Below are 20572 nucleotides of genomic sequence, written 5' to 3'. Positions count from 1 at the left end.
CCTGGGATATGTATGCAGGTCTTCCACGTGGAATGCGGCGATGGAGTCTTTCATGGCGCAGGTGTTGCTCTATCCTGGCAGGAACGCTGGCGAGCCTCGGTGCTCAGTCCATGGCTGTTGAGATGATTCTTTCACTCTTCCTAGGTTTGGCCACGTTTTCACTCCATGCCATATACGACGTTACGTTTTTCACTATAACTGCTCCAGTTTGGTATTCTTCTGATAGACAGACAAGCAACCCACGATTCTAATACTGATGTTCTTTATTTTGTGTGCACACCGTACACACAAACACCGTGAAAAACTGTGAAGTGAAACAAACACCAATTACACATTGAAACCAGCCAGCACGGCGTTCCGACATCACATACATGTGAGAAATTACTTCAAATCAAAATGCACAGTAAAACAGTGACAAACAAAACAACAACATACCGTGTGCGCCTTCTATTCAGAACCTCTGGTGTAGCTAGAATAGTTAAATACCGTCTTAAACATCAAACTTCTCTTCATGAGTGACGGAAAACCCTTACACGTTCAGCCTCCGTCAATATATATACATCCCGTCTCATCGCGAGACCACGGTACGTGAACAGCGAGGTGACGTCAACACGTACACGTTTAGATAAACAAAATAAACACATACATCAACACGTACAAGTTTAGATAAACAACATAAACAATAATTGTACAACAATAACATATACATTTATATAAAGAATATTTTTACAGTAAGAAAATAAGAACATTATAATTACATCTTTACTATGACAGTTACAACCACCGTGGGGCCCATTACACTTTTTAACCACAAACAACCATTAAACCTCTTCTTTAACCACAGGAACGACCGTTAAACCTCTTCTTTAACCACAGGATCAACCTTTAAACCTTTTCTTTAACCACAGAAGACCACTGTAGCTGTAGTGTTGTCTGCTGTGATCTGACAGCTATTCCTGTACTGGGCGCCTGTCAAACGACAACCGAACTACCGGTGTGGGACTAAATTTTCCGTTGTTTAATTGATTAAAAATGAATTATATGTAAAAACATATGAATTTCATTGGCTCTTCCGACTGTCAGTCGTTGTGTGGTGGCGGGCCTGTTGGATCAGAGGTTGTAGTTTTCCTGTTCTCATCACAGCATAGTTACCGTTACTATTTTAGATGGCAGTGACCATGGTCGGGAACCAGTCCCATGCACAGGAGGCAGTCAAGAGGCTGACAGCTGAGTGTGCAACAGCAATTCAAAGCACACAGAACGCACCTTCAACCTCACAGTTGACCTCGCGGTGTACATAACATCTGTTTACATTGCGCCTAGCGCGGATGGTAGCCTAGCATTGGCGCGGCTATATGACGTCATCAGTGGTCAACAAAGCACAGATCCACAGGCAATTCACATTATAGCAGGAGATTTCAATCATGTCGAACTGAAGGCAGTACTACCCAAGTTCTATCAGCATGTGAAATGTGCAACAAGAGGAGAAAAAACACTGGACAAGGTATACACCAACATCAAACGTGCTTACAAGGCTAGTCCGCTAGCTCATCTAGGCATGTCTGACCATGTGTCAATCCTCCTGATCCCAGCATACACTACCATGGGGAAAAGTGCTCCCATCACCACTAAGACTGTCAGAACCTGGCCAGAAGGGTCCGCTCCACTGCAGATCTGCCTAAATGACACCCCATGGCAGGAATATGAGCATGAGGACCTGGAACAGTACACGTCGTCAGTTCTGAACCACATAGTGAACTGCACCAACTCAGTCACCGTGGACAAACGGGTCCGGGTCTACCCCAACACGAAGCCATGGATGACTGGGAAGGTCCAAAAACTGATCAACGAGAGGGACAACGCCTTCTTCGCAGGGAAGAGCACACCGCTGTACAGCACCACCAGGGCTAACCTAAAGCGCGGAATCAAAGCGGCCAAGGCAGACCACAGAGAGAAGATTGAGGAATGCCTCCTGAGCAACGACTCCAGGCGGATGTGGCAGGGGGTTCAGCACATGACAAACTTCAGAGCCAACAGGCTCACAGCCGCAGAGGACGACCCCCTGCTGGCGGGAAAGCTGAACACCTTCTACGCCCGGTTCGACGAGGGGCGAACGGAGGTAACCACAACACAAACACCACTCTCTCCAGCTCTCAGCAGCCTCACCCTCACAGAGCATGAAGTGAGACACGTGCTGAAGGCGGTGGACCCCAGGAAAGCCTCGGGGCCGGATGGCGTCCTGGGACGGGTGCTGAGGGACTGCGCCGTCCAGCTGGCCGGGGTTTTCACCAACATCTTCAACCAGTCCCTGTCCCAGGCCACCATCCCACCCTGCCTGAAAACCTCAACTATCATCCCAGTCCCGAAGAAAAGCACGGTGAGCTGCCTAAACGACTACCGCCCGGTGGCACTCACACCAATCATCATGAAGTGCTTCGAGAAACTAGTCCGGGCCCACATACTCACACGCCTCCCGCCCAACCTGGATCCATACCAGTTCGCCTACAGAGCCCACAGGTCCACAGAGGACGCCATCGCGACGACTCTCCATGCCACTCTATCCCACCTGGAGAGGGGAGGGGTTTTTTAAGCTACTATTTTGGAGAGGGGGGGGGGGGTTTAAGCTACTATTTTGACCCTGTCTTGGCCAGGTCTCTCTTGTAAAAGAGGTTTTAATCTCAATGTGACTTCCTGGTAAAATAAAGGTTAAAAAAAATAAAAAAACAGCTACGCGAGACTGCTCTTTGTGGACTTCAGCTCCGCCTTCAACACCATCCTTCCAGACAGGCTAGTGACCAAACTACTAGACCTGGGTCTATCACACTCTATATGTGCATGGATCAAGGACTTCCTGACCGACCGCCCCCAGAGGGTGCGGGTGGGCCCCCACACCTCCACAGCCCTCAGACTCAGCACTGGGTCCCCCCAGGGCTGCGTGCTAAGCCCCATCCTCTACAACCTCTACACCTACGACTTCACCCCCGTCCACCCCAGCAACTCCATCGTAAAGTTTGCAGACGACACCACCGTGGTGGGATGCATCTCGGGGGGGGACGAGGCGGCGTACAGGGATGAGGTAGAGCAACTGAGCAAGCTGTGCAAGGTTAACAACCTGCTGCTGAACAAGTCAAAGACCCAGGAAATCATCGTAGACTTCATGAGGAAAAAGTCCGAGATCCAGCCCCTGCTCATCGACGGAGAGAGCGTGGAGAGAGTCTCAACCCTCCGATTCCTGGGGATGCACATGCGGGATGACCTGACCTGGAAGGACAACACAAAAGCCACCATCAAGAAGGCACAACAGCGGCTATACACCCTGAGAGTCCTCAGGAAGGAACACAGCAAGCAGGAGATACTGGTGACCTTCTACCGCGGCGCAGTGGAGAGCATCCTCACCTACGGTGAGGACAGGATGGTTGACTGCTGCACTGACTATTTGACATGGTGCAGGGACATGATTGTTCCGACGAGGACGGTGCGTTGCTTTCCAAACAATAAACCATGGATTACCTCTAACATCAAGCTACTACTGAACCAAAAAAAGGCTGCCTATAGAGAGGGGGACAGAGACAAGCGCAGGCTGATACAACAAGAGCTGAAGAGGAGTATGAAACAGGCCAAGGTGGACTATAAGAACAAGGTGGAGAGGAAGCTGCAACACAGCAACACCAGAGAGGTGTGGAAGGGGATGAAGACCATCACCGGCTACAAACGGAAGAACAGTCAGGCAGCGGTCCCAGACTTGGCTAAGGCCAATGAGCTCAACCACTTTTTTAACAGGTTTGACTCAGCGGCCGGTGCCTACTCTGTCCCTGCTGCCCCTCCCACTACCTCTCCCGCTTCATCAGCCTCCCCCACATCCCACAGCTACAGGCTCGGCAGCACGGCTGGGCCTCCTTCCCCTCCCCTCCCCCCTCCCTCCCCCCCCCCCTCCCCTCCCCTCCCCTTCCCCTCCTCTCCCCCCCTCTCCCACCAAGCCCCCCCCCCTTGTCCCTCACAGTGGAGGAGGTAAGGGCGGAGCTGAAGAGGCTGCACCCTGGAAAGGCGGCGGGTCCTGATGGGGTGTGCTCGCGGCTGCTGAAGGTCTGTGCAGACCAACTGGCTGAGCCCCTCCAGAAGCTCTTCAACCTGAGTTTACAGTCAGGGACGGTGCCGGTTCTGTGGAAAACATCATGTCTCGTGCCAGTACCCAAAACTGGGCGCCCGGCCGAGCTCAACGACTACAGACCGGTTGCCCTCACTTCACATAGTATGAAGACACTGGAGCGGCTGTTTCTGAGACATCTGAGACCACAGACTGAACATGCACGTGATCCCCTGCAGTTCGGGTACCAGGAAAAAGTTGGTGTGGATGACGCTGTCCTCTACCTCCTCCATCGTGCTTACTCCTACCTGGATGAGCCGGGAAGTCAGGTGAGGATAATGTTCTTTGACTTTTCAAGTGCCTTTAACACCATCCAGCCTCTTCTACTCCGAGAGAAGCTCTCAGGTATGGGGGTTGATCCCTCCACTACATCCTGGATCATGGACTACCTCACTGGACGGCCACAGTCAGTCAGGCTGGGGAACTGTGTCTCGGACACAGTAGTGAGCAACACCGGGGCTCCGCAGGGAACTGTGCTGGCTCCCTTCCTGTTCACCCTGTACACATCAGACTTCAAACACAACTCTGAGTCCTGCCACGTACAGAAGTACTCTGACGATACAGCCATAGTGGCGTGCGTGAGGGATGGACGGGAGGGGGAGTACAGGGATCTGATAGGAGCCTTCAGCGTCTGGAGCGAGAGGAATGGTCTGCTCCTCAACCAAACCAAGACCAAGGAGCTAGTTATAGACTTCCGTAGGTCTAAGCCACCTCGGTTGCCCATTAACATCCGGGGCGAGGATATCGAGGTGGTGAAGACCTACAAGTACCTGGGGGTGCATCTGGACGACAAACTGGACTGGTCCACCAACACAGAGGCACTTTATAAGAAGGGTCAGAGCAGGCTGTACTTCTTAAGAAGACTTAGGTCTTTTGAAGTGTGTGGAGAGATGCTGGCCATGTTTTACCAGTCTGTCATGGCCAGCATTCTCTTCTACGCTGCAGTCTGCTGGGGGGGAAACATCACCAAGAGGGATACCGGACGGCTGGACAAGCTCGTAAAAAAGGCGGGTTCAGTGGTGGGAAGGAGCCTGGACTCTCTGGGGACGGTGGTGGAGAGAAGGACTAGGAGTAAGCTGCTGTCCATCAGGGACAACCCCAACCACCCCCTCCATCATGTCCTCGCTGGGCAAACCAGCAGCCGCCGCAGAGGGCGGTTCATTACGATCCGCTCCCGGACGGAGCGATATAAAAAATCATTTATCCCGGCTGCACTAAGACTGTTCAATGGCAACTAAAGTAGCAGTCGGGGTCAAGGCTCCTGAATCTGTATTTATTATTTATTTTAATCACCATCATCACTTTTTTAGTATTTTAATATAAATAACTATAGCCATCCTTTTAATCCACTTTTATATCAGATCTCACTGTTTTTTATATACTGTACATGGCTGGCCCAGTGTTGTTGTCTGTCCTTTATGTTGTGTTGTGTTGTTATGTGTGGTTTTTAGTGGAGTGGCGCGGCAAAATGAATTTCCCCACGGGGATAAATAAAGTATTTATCTATCTATCTACGGCATCTGCAACTGGTTCACCAGCTGCACAACCGCGGAGAGAAATGCGCTACAGAGAGTCGTGAGAACAGCACAGAAGATCACCGGCGCCCCCCTCCCCTCTCTGGAAGAGCTGTACAACACACGCTGTCTCAGGAAGGCCTCCAAGATCTCCAGGGACCCGACCCACCCTGGGTACGAACACTTTACCAGGCTGCCCTCGAAAAGGCGGTTCAGGACCTTGGCCGCAAGGACAAACAGACTGAAGAACAGCTTCTACCACAGGGCCGTCCAGGCCCTGAACACAGCAAAGACCTAGGTTCTGGGCCCTGGACAGTCTGGACGGATTGATGGCAGCTGCTGGACTGAAAAAATCAGGTGTAGTGCAGAGGCACAAATATGTACATTTCAAGCCTGCAAACTGCGACACTTTAAATAAATGTGCAATAACACTATTGTGCAATATGACAACCCTAGTCGTCTATCTGTACTGTATAGTATAGTGGATAGTGTACATAGCCTTTATTTATGTAAACCAGCTCCTTCCCTTCTTGTGATTTTTTTAAAAGTTTCTTTTTTTCTTTTTCTTTCCTAACACCAGGGGAGCCACCCCTCCTAAATGTCGTTGTTTGGTACCTGTACTGTAGCAATGACAATAAAGACCATTCATTCATTCAGGTAAATACCCTTTCCTTTGCACTGTATCTATTAAACAGCAGCACATACTGTATGTCCTGAACAAATTCCTCCCAGAGGACCACAAAGTTAATTTTATCTTTCTCTTAGCAGCCAACCTCAGCACAGGAAATGCCTGCCAAAGAGTCAAGACAACGTTTGGGAGCTTCTGGACACTCGCGTTGGTTGGTTGCAAAACATAGTCAATTGTAGAAGATCACATGAAAAAGCTGACAATTTGACAACACATTTTTGTTGTGGTCCCCTGCAGGTGCAGCACATAATGTCCAGAGCCCCACAGCAGATGCCACAGTGGAGGTGCAGTGGAACCCGAGTGGCCCCTACCTCCCCAGAGGGGAGGACCCACTGAAGTACTGGGCCACACATGGAACTGTATATGTGAACTTTTATGAGCTAGCCAAGAAATACCTCCATATGCCAGCAACCTCTGTGTCCTGCGTAAGGGTTTTCTCCAAAGCAGGGGACATTGTGAGCAAGAAGAGGAGCTGTCTCAGTCCCAGCACAAGTCTTTTCCTGAATAGAAATCTGTAATCTGCCCCACACAACCATGTCCCTCCCATACCTTGCCTGTTCATGTACACAAGCAATCAGTGGTGTGCCGTCAGGGCCAGCAAGGCCTTCTCTGCTGGCCTAAACATCATCAGAATATACATTTTATTTTAATATATTTTTTCCACAAATATGTATTAATGATTCCCCATAGTCTATTCTCTTCATTTCATAGCTTTCCTCTTGGTTGCGCTGCTTCCAGTCTCCGATTGAGATTTGGAGGGCTGGCCTTGATGTTAGAGCTTTTATCCAATCAAAATGTGTTGCTAGGGGGCTCCAAAATCTGCCTGCCTGCACAATAATCGGTGCCGCGAATTCGACCTGTAACTTAACGTTGGAATGAGAAAACCTGTGGCATACCTAGTAAACCTACGTAGATGCGAGCAAAAGCAACAACGGCGCCTGCTGTAAGGCTCAATGATGTCAGCACCCAGCACGTCTTTTGATTGGATACGCACTATTGATACGCACTATTGATATTCACTATTGAGATGCGTAACTATGCCGGTAGATGTGAAACTTTTGAAAGTGCGCAGGGAAACGGAGCTCCACAACGAAAGCTTTCGTTGACTGATCGATAATACTGATCGATTGTGTCCTGTTTTTGGGTAAACAATAACTTTCATTTAGGGGACACGATGAAAGCACCGAGTCCACAAACAGAGGAAACTACGTTGAGCTTCTTTCTTTTCTGGCTGAAAACAACCCAGATTTACATTACCACCTGTCCACAAACAAAGTGTTTACTGGGACGTCAGGCAAAATACAAAACGACCTGATTTTTGCTATTGCTGAAGTGATGGGAGAAGAGATCAAAATGGAGATTAAAAAGGCACCCTTTGTCGCTATTATGGTGGACGAGACGACAGACGTGGGTAATGTAGCGATCTTAAAGATGTTAGTTTAACACTCTTCATTGTAAATGCGGATTTATTGATTAAAAATGCTTCGGAAATATTAATATAACTCTGTTGTACTTGTCTGACTATGTTAAGGTGATGCAACGCCCGGTTATACTGTGTTTCTGTCTAGTTTCTAGAGCCATGGCGTCATAACGATGGTATTAAGAGGTAGAATAATTCAGGTAGGAATGTGTCGGACATCACTGAAGGCCTAGGTGTGAAATGCACCGCCCGCCACTGCAAGCAATCAATATTTTATTGTTCACATAAGCACATCTCTGTCCAGTTCCCACAATATAGCCTTGTTTTGCACTATTTCCATTTTCCACGAGCAAATCCCAACACTGTGGCCCCTGTTATGACATGTTGACCATTTATATCTGCCCCAATTGTCACACAGCCATGTCCCACACATGCCTAAATGTCGTTCAGATTTGTATCTTTACCTATCAGAAAAGTACACAACATTTGTAATTATTCGTTGTCATTCATGCCAATCAGAATTACCTCATATTGACTACAGACACATTTATGACAGGTCATCAATTCAAACGAGCTAAACTTTCTACTAGGCTTTAGTGTACTAGACAAACCGATATTTAAGACCGCATATATGGCCACATACACATCTACACAGTTTGTCACAGCACCTTTATTGAACAAGACATGAAAGATGACAGTGGGCTTATTGTATTTTACCCCAAATTCCTGACTTGTGTGCGGCCGTACCACCTTGTCAAGCCTGATCTCGTCAGATCTCAGAAGCTAAGCAGGGCTGGGCCTGGTTAGTAACCTGGATGGGAGTCCAAAAAAAGGGTGAAAGCCTGGTTGCCGTGGCACATATATGTGGCTTGGGGTTGGCATGTTCCCCCCATGTCCACTAGGGTCTCCTTCACCCCACATGGAAAGACATGCCAAAGTGAACACCCGTCCCTGACCACGACGGTGAAGAACGCTACTTGGTCCCCGGGGCGCCGGGCGTCGGTTCAAGCCGCGCCAAAAGGGCGACCGCTGCCCCTGGCTGCCAGTGGAGGAATGGCAGCCCGGATGGGTTACAAAGGCAGAGGACAATTTCCACCTGGCGACCCGCCGAAGATAGTGCATGTGTGTGTGTTCACCTAAAACTTGCATGTGTGTGATCAGAGTGTAAAACTGCCGTGTGTGGCCATTAAAAGACCATCAAGGTCCGATTTCTCTTCTTGTCAATCAGTCGATTCAGCCGCCATACCACGAATCACCAGCAGATGTCAGTATTGGAGCTGCTGTATCGACTGCATCGATAGAGCGACACTTTTTCCGACACAATGTGTTGAATGTGTCAATGCGTCGGAAAGCTTTGTTTCCCCCATCACTAGTAATCCGTAGTGTGAGTGTGTGTATGTGTGAATGCAGGATGTTGGAGTGTGTAAAATGATAAAGAACTGCCACAACATAACAAAAGGTCCGTGTGGAGAGAGGTCTCCCAGATGAATGAGGAGTGCATGGTCTTATAACCAGCAGGTGTGGGCCATCATGCTTCTCCTGCGACATAAAGCAGACCCACAGCCAACAGCCCGTATAGACCATCACACTCGACCCCATAAGGGACCCAAAACCAGTCCCCAAAACAACCAAAATATAAAAAATAAATGAACAACAAATGGAACAAAACAAATATCCAGTGCACTACATATTGTAGTGACCCCACAGAGTACCGGGTATATTGATTGACCATGCACAGCTGCCCCGCATTCCCCTATCAGGCGGATGGCCCAGGGAAGCGAACTGCAGGCTCGTTAGACCCACATGCCACACCTGTGCCTCCTCCAAGGGACTCACAGATAAGGAGGAGCCACTTCTCTGTTTCACTGAACAGAATAAAAAGGACAGGAGAGACCAGACATTTTAGGAACTAATCGAGACATCTTCTGGATCAACAAAGCTACAGTACAGCTGCCATTCAGTAGAACTGACAAGGTAGGTTCTCTAACATGACAGCCATTTTGTCCATTAATGCCATACAATTGCAATTGAAGAGAAATCATTCAAGGAGAATGCAAACCCATTTATAGTGTATGCATGCACATTGAAACCCTATTGTAATATTTGTTGTGAACAATGCTGTTCTTGTGTTGTGAACAGATGGAGAGACTCTTTGTGGTGCTGGTCATGTTCGCCATGTGCTGGGCCGAGCCTCAAGGTGAGACATCTGACCATCCTGTTGATTTACTTTGAACATGAACGCTCATTTGACATACAATCAGTATTCATATGGCAATGCACACATACCTGGAAGAACATATCATTTACATTTGTGTGTGCACTTGAAATCTCTTCAGACAGTACTAACATTACAATGCCAAATGTACTTTGAATGGTTTGTTTTGATTTGATGGACTAAATCCTGTTTGTCTGACCAGACCTCACAGGTAAAATGTTTACATTTACACAAGCGACGAACACTGCAAACGTGAAGCTGACACCAATAGGAGAGACCCCTGGCTCTGTGACATTATGTCTCAGGTAATGTAGTGTTCAATACTACTTTCGTCAAGTTAAGACAACTCAAAACACTTTGACTGACGTTGACCATGCGTCTGTATGGTGAATCCATGGTTATATTGAATATTTCTGGTTCTAACTCTATATTTATGAACCTCTTCCTGAAGGTATTTCACAGACCTGCGACGAGACTCTGGTCTGTTCTCCATGTCCTCCACAACATGGTTCGACAACCTGCTGCTGTTCAAGGGAGCTGAGGTTGGGGACCTGCGACTGGCGGTCATGGATAAAATTGTCAAATTTAACGGGGTGCAAGATGAGCTCAACGTGTGGATGTCAGTGTGTGGGACCTGGGACTCCACCAATGGGCTCAATCAGCTGTGGACCAATGGGAAGCCCAGCACGCGGAAGCAGGGCTACACAGGGGGTAGGAAGTTTGATGGTGTTCCCATCATCATTCTGGGTCAGGCCCAAGACTCTTATGGGGAAGGCTTTCATAAGGACCAGTCATTTGTTGGGCAGATCACTGATGTGCATGTGTGGAACTACCTCCTGTCTCCTTGTGAGATTCAGCACTTCACAGATAATGTTAACTACAGCCCAGGCAATGTGATTAACTGGAGGGCACTGACTTACACTGTGACTGGGAAGGAGGTGGTTGTAGACAACAAGCAGGTATCCTGTCAGGAGACAACAGAGTGTTAGGTGAGAACTGTTTCTACTACTTCTGTGGTGTTTAATCTACTGATCACTCAAATCGCTGAATGTGACAATACCTCATGGTTTTCCCCCCCACAACTTGTTGAATGTATTCTAGCTGAAATTGAGTCAATTGATGCAGTACTTACGCCAATGTTTTATTCCCCACTGAATCTAATAAAAGTAGTTAAGCAGAACACTGTTATTTCTTTATTGGAGTACAAAATTGTTTACCTTTTATTTGTTAACCTTTTATTAGTCTGAGTCTCATAGAATCCTGATTCAGTGAGTGCCATGCTTGCTCATATTGAACACACTGCATGTTAGATAGCCTCTACACTTTGGGAGCACAGTAGTTAATGCAGCTTATTTTACGAAACGCCTTACAGTCGAGGCTGTCCATAGTTTCAACCAACTCAAATAGCAAAACATACAAAGATTTTTTTTTGAAAAACACAACATAATAAAGGATTCAACTGGGTTTCAGAACCTCTATGACCAGCTGCTCCTCCTCTACAGCAGATCCACCCCCTCTTTACCTGTGTGCCCTGGAGTTAATGTTACTCATGTTACACTCTTGTATGTATAATGGCATATAACAAACTTAATTCTTTCAGCACATGATGAACTGCGTCTCTATTAAATCTCTTTAACCACAGGAACAACCGTTAAACCTTTTAGTTAACCACATAAACAACCATTAAACCACAGGAACAACCATTAAACCTCTTTAACCACAGGAACAACCTTTAAACCTTTTCTTTAACCACAGAAGACCACCGTAGCTGTAGTGTTGTCTGCTGTGATCTGACAGCTATTCCTGTACTGGGTGCCTGTCAAACGACAACCGAACTACCGGTGTGGGACTAAGTTTTCCGTTGTTTAATTGATTAAAAATGAATTATGTGTAAAAACATATGAATTTCATTGGCTCTTCCGACTGTCAGTCGTTGTGTGGTGGCGGGCCTGTTGGATCAGAGGTTGTAGTTTTCCTGTTCTCACGTGATTCATCACAGCATAGTTACCGTTACTATTTCAGATGGCAGTGACCATGGTCGGGAACCAGTCCCATGCACAGGAGGCAGTCAAGAGGCTGACAGCTGAGTGTGCAACAGCAATTCAAAGCACACAGAATGCACCTTCAACCTCACAGGTAAATACCCTTTCCTTTGCACTGTATCTATTTAAACAGCAGCACATACTGTATGTCCTGAACAAATTCCTCCCAGAGGACCACAAAGTTAATGCCGAAGAGTCAAGACAACTTTTGGGAGCTTCTGGACACTCGCGTTGGTTGGTTGCAAAACATAGTCAATTGTAGAAGATCACATGAAAAAGCTCACAATTTGACAACACATTTTTGTTGTGGTCCCCTGCAGGTGCAGCACATAATGTCCAGAGCCCCACAGCAGATGCCACAGTGGAGGTGCAGTGGTACCTGTGTGGCCCCTACCTCCCCAGACGGGAGGACCCACTGAAGTACTGGGCCACACATGGAACTGTATATGTGAACTTTTATGAGCTAGCCAAGAAATACCTCCATATGCCAGCAACCTCTGTGTCCTGCGAAAGGGTTTTCTCCAAAGCAGGGGACATTGTGAGCAAGAAGAGGAGCTGTCTCAGTCCCAGCACAGTGGAGCTAAGTATTTTCCTGAATAGAAATCTATAATCTGCCCCACACAACCATGTCCCTCCCAGGATTTTAGGAGGAAGAGAAGGACCCCAGCCCCCATCACCATCAAGGGGGTGGAAGTCGAGAGGGTGGACTCCTACAGGTACCTGGGAGTACAAATTAATAACAAACTGGACTGGACCGACAACACCGAGGCTCTTCTCAGGAAAGGGCAGAGCAGACTGTTTTTCCTGAGAAGGCTGAGGTCTTTCGGCGTCTGCAACAAGCTGCTCCGAATGTTTTACCAGTCGGTGGTCGCCAGCGTTCTGTTCTTCGCCGTGGCCTGCTGGGGTGGAAACATCTGTGCCAGGGATGCTGCGAAGCTGAACAAACTGGTGAAGAAGGCCAGCTCTGTGGTGGGGACCGGGCTGGACAGCCTAGAGGTGGTGGCAGAACAGAGGATGGGGAAAAAACTGGCGGCCATGCTGGCCAATCCCTCCCACCCGATGTACTGCGAGCTGGCGGGGATGAGGAGCAAGTTCAGCCACAGATTTGTTCTCCCCCGTCAAAGTACAAAAAGATTTGGACAGTCCTTTATTCCAGCTGCACTCCGACTCTACAACCAGGCCCTGCAGGGTGGGGGAGACCTGGAGCTGAGAGGCCGTTAAGACTGCTACTTGGACTATACATGCACTTGAGCACTTTATCTTGCACTGTTTACTTATTGAGCCTGCACTGTTTTGTTTATTTATTTATTGAATGTTTTCTGTCTGCCCTACTAAGCTGTTTGTCAACAAAATTTCCCCATTGGGGACAATAAAGGTTTTCATTCATTCATACCTTGCTTGTTCATGTACACAAGCAATCAATATTTTATTGTTCACATAAGCACATCTCTGTCCAGTTTCCACAATATAGCCTTGTTTTGCACTCTTTCCCTTTTCCACGAGCACATCCCAACACTGTGGCCCCTGTTATTACATGTTGACCATTTATATCTGCCCCAATTGTCACACAGCCATGTCCCACACATGCCTAAATGTCGTTCAGATTTTTATCTTTACATATCAGAAAAGTACACAACATTTGCAATTATTCCTTGTCATTCATGCCAATCATAATTACGTCATATTGACTACAGACACATTTATGACAGGTCATCAATTCAAACGAGCTAAACTTTCTACTAGGCTATAGTGTACTAGACAAACCGCTATTTAAGACCGCATATATGGCCACATACACATCTACACAGTTTGTCACAGCACCTTTATTGAACAAGACATGAAAGATGACAGTGGGCTTATTGTATTTTACCCCAAATTCCTGACTTATCAATCAGTCGATACAGCCGCCATACCACGAATTACCAGCAGATGTCAGTATTGGATACCTCATGACTTTTCCCCCCCACAACTTGTTGAATGTATTCTAGCTGAAATTGAGTCAATTGTGGTTGTAGACAACAAGCAGGTATCCTGTCAGGAGACAACAGAGTGTTAGGTGAGAACTGTTTCTACTACTTCTGTGGTGTTTAATCTACTGATCACTCAAATCGCTGAATGTGACAATACCTCATGGTTTTCCCCCCCACAACTTGTTGAATGTATTCTAGCTGAAATTGAGTCAATTGATGCAGTACTTATGCCAATGTTTTATTCCCCACTGACTCTAATAAAAGTAGTTAAGCAGAACACTGTTGTTTCTTTATTGGAGCAAAGAATTGTTTACCTTTTATTTGTTAACCTTTTATTAGTCTCATAGAATCCTGATTCAGTGAGTGCCATGCTTGCTCATATTGAACACACTGCATGTTAGATAGCCTCTACACTTTGGGAGCACAGTAGTTAATGCAGCTTATTTTACGAAACGCCTTACAGTCGAGGCTGTCCATAGTTTCAACCAACTCATAGCAAAACATACAAAGATTTTTTTGGAAAAACACAACATAATACAGGATTTTACTGGGTTTCAGAACCTCTGACCAGCTGCTCCTCCTCTACAGCAGATCCACCCCCTCTTTACCTGTGTGCCCTGGAGTTAATGTTACTCATGTTACTCTCTTATATATAATGGCTTATAAGTTATACGTTATAACAATAAACTTAATTCTTTCAGCACATGACGAACTGCGTCTCTATTAAATCTCTTTAACCACAGGAACAACCTTTAAACCTCTTCAACCACAGGAACAACCTTTAAACTTTTTCTTTAACCACAGAAGCCCGCTGTAGTGTTGTCTGCTGTTGCTGTACTGTCATGTCTGTCAAACGACAACTGATCGACCGATGTGGAACTGAACGGTGGAACTGAACCAGGTCTACAAACATCAGCATCAAATCTGGTGATTCTCTCCTTACAGACAAGCTGGATGTGGCTAAGTGCTTAAACACTTTCTTTACAACCATAGCCACTAAATTAGTTAACAATCTACCACCCCACTCAGGGCGTTATGGTGTAGAGCACATCCGTGAGTTCTACAATAAACTGGGTGTACGCAATGATGATTTTAAACTCTCCATGGTGTCAAACGATGAGGTGTTTAAAAAGCTAGGCGCTCTACACTCAGAAAAGGCCACGGGCCATGACAATATTCCAGCCAGATTTCTAAAAGACTCAGCTGCCTCCATTACCCCAATCATCACCCACATAATAAACCTCTCCATCAAACAGGGACACGTCCCCCTTGACTTTAAAATAGCAAGGGTAACCCCACTGTATAAAAAAGGAAGCAAATTAGACCCAGGCAACTACCGACCTGTTTCTATTCTTAATTCCATCTCGAAACTTATGGAAAAAATAGTTTATGAACAGGTCGATAGGTACCTTACCGAAAAAAAGCTGATGTATGAATTTCAATCAGGATTCAGAACATCCCATTCCACTGACACATGCCTTCTCTATTTGAACGACCACATCAACCATGAGGTGGACTCGGGCAAGTACTGCGGCATGGTCATGCTGGACCTCCAGAAGGCCTTCGACACAGTAGATCACCACATATTGTTAGATAAACTGAAAGCAATTGGGTTCGATAGAACATCGGTGAGCTGGATGCAATCCTACTTAGAGGGGAGGGAACAGGTGGTTAGTGTGAACGGAACACTGTCCCCCCCCCTCCCAGTGACCTGCGGCGTTCCACAAGGAAGCATTTTGGGACCTTTACTGTTCCTAATATATGTGAATGACATGTCATCAGCATGTGATTGCAATTTGTTCCTGTTCGCGGATGACTCGGCTCTGCTGGTCTCTGACAGGGACATATTGCAGGTGGAAAAAGCGCTAAGCACTGAACTGAGTAGAATCTGCATCTGGCTAGCTGACAATAAACTATCAATACACCTAGGTAAAACTGAAACCATCCTATACGGATCCCCATCTAAACTCAGAAAGGCTGAAAATTTTAAAATAAAAGTGGGTAACATTAATATCACAAGAAAAGAGGATATTACATACCTGGGCTCCATCTTAGAGGCAAATCTTTCCGGAGATAAAATGGCAGCAAAAGTAATCAAAAAAGTGAACCATAGAACTAGATTCTTGTACAGGATATCCTCACTTGTCAGTAAAAACACACTGAGGACCCTATCAGGAGCTCTCATTCAATGTCACTTCGACTATGCCGTAACATCATGGTACTATAGAACCACAAAGGCCCATAAAACAAGACTCCAGACAGCCCAAAATAAACTGGTTAGGCTTCTGCTAGGCCTCAACCCTAGGACACATCTAACCGCTGCTCATTTTTTGAGCCTTGATTGGCTACGAGTAGTTGACAGAGTGCAGCAGCTTGCACTGGGCCTGGTCTTCAAGATACGCTACACCACAAAGACACCCAAGTACCTGTCAACATACTTCCAAAAAGTGAACAACGTCCACACATACAACACCAGAGGAAGCTCCACGAACCACGTTCAACCGCGTTGCACCACAAACAAGGGGTTAAACTCGTTTGCAAACTATGCAGTAAAAATGTGGAACGCCCTTCCTATAATCTTAAAGGAGTGCAAAACACTGCCCACCTTCAAAACCACTCTCAAAAAACATTTACAGGAGGCTGCAATCCGTAACTGGACCCTCTAAATCAAAAATCAGATTAAAAGACCCGAACTACCCATTGTACATACTTTGTGTTTTGTCCCCCGCCCCCACCTGTGGTGTATGTCCCCACCTGTCCTACCCGCTGTACATACCTTATGTTTTGTTGTATTGTTCTTCCCATGATGGATGTGTGTTTATCTTGTAGATAGTAATAGTTATTTGTCTGTATTATCTTGTAGATAGTACTAGCTTTTTTGTCTGTCTTACATGTAACGATGAATTGAGAATCAAGGACCCCAATTGAAATAAGCCAGTGGCTTTCTTGGGTTTTTATCCTGTTAGTTGACCTTGTATGTAATATGTACTTTCATGTACCTGGGTCAATGACGTGACGCCTACTTTTTCTGTCCAACTGATTTTTTTACCTTAAAAAAAACATAAAAATACATAAAAAGATAACATGTATGTCTAATACCTTCCCCATATACATAACCACTCTAACTTCTCCAAACATTTTAGTTATTGGTAATTTTTCTGCTATCTGAAGTGTCAAAACATCATGTGGGGCGACCGTCCAGCCTTGACTTCTATTTAGACAACCGGTTTAAAATCACTTTAAATCGATTTAAATATATCCCTTGCTCTATTTGGCATAATTTCAAACATGTTTTACATTAATTGACAAAATTATTAAGCATTTGCACTTATATTTCCATCAGAAAATACAAACGAATGTTGTCCGAATATGTTAATTTTATGAAATATCATCTCGGGCGACCATCAAGAAAACACAATTGTGGGACTTTTATTTTGAAACCACCTCAAGGACAGATGTTGCATCCGCCAGTCACATGTGAGGGACCCAGAGAAACAACTGGCATGTTAGTAAGTCTCTCTCATATTTGCAAATAAATCTCTTTTTTAACTGCTGTCATGTACTTGCCACTTTTGGATATCATGTGGGACGACCCCCACAAAACTGTGAATAATACGTTTTATCTGCAAATCTATATTTTGATGATAAATTTGATAGTGACATGTGGTAAGAAGTAGCTAGTTTGGTTTCTGTAGCTAACTGTTAGCCTGTAATATTTGACTGAACTTGAAAACATCATCTGGGGTGACCTAGTATCATGTGGGGCGACCACTGCTGAGTGTCTTACATGATAGATATACGTCCTGTATTTGTAGTTTCTGTATATTTATATTTTATTAATGATTTATATACATACAGTTCTTTGTTTTAGCATAACTCTTTGTATACTTTAACACATATTTGTCTACATTTCAGTCATTTTCCATTCCTATTTAGGAATTAACGTTTCTTTTTGATTATTGTGCAATCTTATGAAAGAAATGTAAAAAATTGTATAGCATGACATTCCATTTAGGTAATTGTAGATGTATTAGTTATGTTTAACTAGTTTAACCTATGTTCTAGATGGCACCACAAACAAGCAAACAGAAGACTGCTCGATACAGGCAGCGGGTCAACGCAGACCCTGCAGCAAGAGCCGACTATCTTGCCAGGAAAAAGGAAAGGTAAAAAACTATAGGTAACATGCAGTAGGCTATATCTTTCTCTGGTGTATTTGGAACTGTCATGTTAGTAGGATTAGGAATGACCTTTTCTGTAATATCTTGAACTTAAGTTTGTATGTAAGTTAGGCCACCAGAATGCTTCTCGCGTCTCGAAGCTGACTTGCCAAGACTGGGTAAAGTTCAGAAATGCCTGGGGGCTCATTTATAAAAATTTACTTGAACGTCATCTTTAACTTGCACGTAAGCACATTTTTCTAAATGGACGTAAGCATTATTTATAAAACGGGCTGTGCTTGTTTAAAATTGCGTACGTCTGTCGTACGTACTTCCGTCTATAAATAACAAATATACTTGAAATTGAACGCAGGTGAATGAGCTTTGTATTTACGCCCTGTGATAGCGGCTCAATTATAGCAGCTGAATTAAGCCAAGTGCTATAAATAGGCTTGATTGAGGTGTTGAGCAGCACCTTTGACGAGTTCACATGATGGTAGACAAACAAAAGAAGAGAAACTTTACTGAGGAGGAGATCGACTGTCTTATCAGAAATAGACGCGCGGTCGCAAACGCTCGCCCCCGAATTCCCCCGATCACATCAGGCAGGATGCGGCTGAAGGAGGGCTGGGATATACCCGACTGCCTTTATCACGCCTCAATTTAGAATGATTACACCATACAATAGCCTAATGGCATATAAAGGAAGACTGAAATACAATCATAAACATCAGTTCCCTTTAAATCTTGAATTAAACTAATTTTCTCGGCTGATAACAACATTGTTAATTTTATTACGAGCCACTTTCACTTCGCATGAATTACAGTTAAGTAGGCATTAACGTGTTCGAGTGCGGCTCACATGCCTGTAATAACTTTGCATAACTAGTAGGTAATGTGCGTACGTCAAGTCAAGACCTGACGTAGAGCTACGATCGTTTCCACTGTCAAATTGACTCACGTTGACATTTTATGATTCACTATTTTGACATGGTTTTCTACGTACGCCAAGGGTAAGATCACATTTTATCCAGATTCTATAAATGAGGCCCCTGGTGTTAAAGAAATGCCTGCAGTTTACCATGAGTCTGGTCACAATGATTAGATGGTCATTGGTCACAATGCAATGAGTAAGGAAAATGAAATGGCAATAAAATGGGGAAATAAAGGAACGAAAAGAAAATGGAAGTGACAAATGAGAATGAAATGACAATAGCAAAGACAATGAAATTACAGTAACAATGAAATAGAAATAGCCTAGTTTGTTACATGCTGATGTTCCTAAACATCGTTTTAATGTAACAAATGATCCACTGCTCCAACCAGCCTGTGTTGTAGGTCATATACAGGGAACTGATACAACTGTGTTGTAGGTGTTTAGTGTTGATTTCATCCATGCAACTATGTTGGTGTTTATTGTTTATTGACTCTATAGAACTGTGTTGGTGTTTAGTTTTTATTCCATATACAACTGTTTACTTTTTATTGACTGAAATTGTTGATCCCTGTGCAATGTGACTACCAGGGTACACAAAAGTGATGCTACTTAACCCTCCTTCTCTCTCATAGATTGACAAAACCAAAGATGAGATGACAAGGATGTGAAAATTTACATTTGTGAAATATTTGTTCTTGAAGAAGTTCCTGAAACATATAATGTGCATTGCACTTTAACTTTTTAAATGTTTAATGTTTTTAAAATGTGTGATATTTGAATGTTCCTGACGAAACTTGTAACCTACGCGTTTTACGTTTGACATTTTTTTTGTTCTGTGATATTTTAATGAATTTAAGAATATTTTTGACTTGACCACTTGAAAAGATTGTAATAAAAACTTTGTTCCGTTTTCTTTAGTCTGAACTGTATTGTGTACATTTTAAATAGACTTTTAACTACTTGCGGTTTTTTCATCATTTGGGGCGACCATCTGTCATGTGGGGTAACCAACTATTGGCAATTACTGTACTAAATTCAAAATCGAATATCCATCAGTTTTGGCTCAAATATTAATCAATTGTATACTATGCTTAAGTGGATATTATCTGTACACATTTTAAATCAGTTTTATGGGTTTTAGAACAAAAATGGGTATTGTAACTGCATTACGAGGGAGACACTGCCATTATAGAATAAACTTGTGAAGACATGGTTTACAAAAAATGAAAGGGCACACAAGCCTGTCTTTCTTAAACAGTTTATTTAATTACTGATACTTGTTAAAATATTAGTAATGTTAAGGAAATATATGAATTTTTAGATAAATTACGGTCGCCCCAAATGACTTTTTTTAAGGGCGTGTCCTATTAATTCAACTTTAAAAACACTAAAATCTCTTAATTTGGGTTTTTTGCATAAATGCATGTGTACACTACATTCCAAATGTTTGAATAATGGCCAAATATATTGTTATTGTTAGTA

The sequence above is a fragment of the Nansenia antarctica genome, assembly GCF_963989245.1.
Source record: "Nansenia antarctica genome assembly, chromosome: 3".
In the NCBI taxonomy this organism is placed as follows: Eukaryota; Metazoa; Chordata; class Actinopteri; order Argentiniformes; family Microstomatidae; genus Nansenia; species Nansenia antarctica.
This window is presented reverse-complemented; position numbering follows the sequence as displayed.